Here is a 2885-nt window from a genome sequence, read left to right on the forward strand (position 1 = left end):
TATATATGCAAGTTCTAAAATAGGTGATTGGTTAATGAGTAATTAGACGGAGGATGGTAAAATAGTTGATCAGCCTTAATCCAAAGCCTTTGTTTCATTTTATTTGATTTTTATGTTAAAAAGGTAATTTTTTACTTGTTAATTTTATTAAATCAAAAGATTTTTCCTTTCTAATTTTAGATTTTTAACAAATAATTCATAAAGTCAATTTAATAAAATAAGTTATTAATTAATATTTTCTTAAGGAGCGTGTTAAGTCAATATAAATCTAAGTAAAATAAAAGGGAGTGAGTAATAATGGTGTGTTTGGCAAAAAATGTTAAGGGTCTGTTTGTTTGGATACAACTTCTAAAATTATGATTTCAAATCAAGTTGTTTTAAAGCTAAAATTTTGTACTTAATTTTTAACTTGTATTTTTTGTCTTTCATAAACATAAGAAATTCACAAATTGTGAGAACTATCATAAAAGTTTTCAAATCTTATACAATTTTACCAGATAAACAAATCATAGTTCATAGACACAGACTAATTTCAATAGATAAATGTTTGTGATTTTATGTTATTACTGTTAAATATTATATGCACAACGAAAGCATACCAGAATCTTATTGCTTACATAAATAATAGATAACCAATACGTTTATGGTAGAACACAAACAATCATGCTAGAACACATAAACTTTATGAAATTTTGATTTAAGAATCACCTCTTGAAGCGTGAGAAGAGATACCTTCAAGTGAATCCACAAGATAGAAAAAAAAAACTTTGCAGTCTTCAACAATGATCACAAGCTCACATTCGACTCTCTCAATACTTAGGTGAACAAGTATCGTATAAAAAACTAATTGTTTTTCTAGGTTAGAGGAAACGCTACTTATAGAGATTTCTTCCCGATCCAAAAATGAGAGAGAAACACTCGCCAGTTTTTACTCTTTTTCTAGAAATAGGATTCCGAGTTCTAATTTAATATGAGCACCGTAAGAACCACATAATTAATTACGGAGGATCCCTATTATGAAAATAATTTCAAATAATTAATTTGAATTATTCTTACCTTAATAAATTGCAAATCATTCCATTAGAAATTAGTTATTTCACTCCTCTATTTATATTTCGAAATTCTCCATTAAACACTAATATAATTCTCAATGTTAAGATTACAAATACTAATCAATAAATTAAATTACTGACGAATTTAATTAAATGATAAGTTTTCTTTAGAGCATTGCTTAACTTATTTCATGTGTCGATTTCATAAATCCACTTGCAAGATTTGACACAACGTAAACTTATAAAATCTCAAAAGGTACAATCTCTATATAGAGACATGAATTCTGTCAACTAACTTATTATTTTACCGACACGTATTATTATCATCCAATCTATCAGACTATTGACCCATCTCAAAATCTCACATTTTAATAAATTAAAATGATAATTAATAAATACAAACCTAATAGTTATATTAGGATTAAGAATAGGGAAAAGACATAAATTTCCCCTTAAACTTGTCCCGAAAAGTTAGTTACACGCTTAGATTATCATAGTGACCTATTACACACCTATACTATTCAAAAGTGAATTTTCTAATCCCCTAAAACTGATGTTGCAAAAAAATAAGATAAAAATAAAAAATAGGCGAGTCAGTTTGAAAAAAAAGTAATAAAAAATAAAGTTATAATTCTCTTTTCTACCTCCACCCCTACACCTCTTCTTCTTCACACCCCACCCATTGTCTTCTTCTTCTTCATTCTCTATTTTATCACACTTCTTTATTTTTATTTTTTTATCACAGTCTAAAAGCACAATTTTTTTTATTTGCAATTAGGTTAATTTTCATAGATTTCTTAGTGAATAATTGTATTATCTAGAAAAGTTTCGATTGATTTTTTCTATCTTTTTCATTTTTTTTGACTTTGTTAAAGAAATTTTGGTTGTTAATCAATTTCTGGGTTTGGTGGTGATAGAAACTTTATGAGTTTGGTTGTGATGGTTGGCGGGTGACAAAAATTAAAATAGGTAATTGAATATGGTGAAGAATAAAAAATCGATATTGATAAAGGTGGTAGTGATATTTGGTGTTAGGTGACAAAGATGAAGAAGATTTGAAGGCGATGGTAATGGTGAAGAACATAATCAATAGTGAAGGTGGGTTCGGGATTCGAATATGATTTTCTAATGAAATGAGAATTGAAAATGGGTGAGATTTAGTGATGAAGAAGATATAATTATTAAAGAATTAAAATGATCAATTTGGGATTAATTAGAGTAAAATATAATTAATAAAAGAAAAGTTAATTAATAAAGAAAATAAAATAAAATAAATATAACTTATGACATGGCGCTGACATAGTGCTACTGTGGTAGCGAGTGTTATACACCACATAGTGTGAGAGTGATGTTACACGTTTCAAGATGGTAATAAATTCACTTTTGAATAGTATAAGTCTGTAATAGGTCACTATGATAGTTTAAGCGTATAACTGACTTTTCGGTACAAGTTCAAGGGGAAATTTATGTCTTTTCCCTTAAGAATATAAATACATTTAATAGTTTAGAGAATATGCTTTGTCAGTCAGTCTAAAGCAACCATTTCTACTCGATCTTGTTCAATACATACAAAATACACTAGCATAAGAAGTGAAGGAATATTGATTGTATTCAAGTGTTAAGGGAATACATGGGAGATATATATAGGAGATATAGGAAGGAGTACTAATCCTAATAGGACTAGGATTAAGGAGTACTAATCCTAATAGGACTAGGATTAGTACACAGTAAATACTAATATTATTTTATACTATTTATTTAATACTATCTGTTATTATCCCCCCTCAAGCTGAGCTGAGCGGAAGCGAACGGAAGCTTGGAACTGAGTTAATC

The sequence above is a fragment of the Solanum pennellii genome, chromosome 4, assembly GCF_001406875.1.
Source record: "Solanum pennellii chromosome 4, SPENNV200".
NCBI lineage: Eukaryota > Viridiplantae > Streptophyta > Magnoliopsida > Solanales > Solanaceae > Solanum > Solanum pennellii.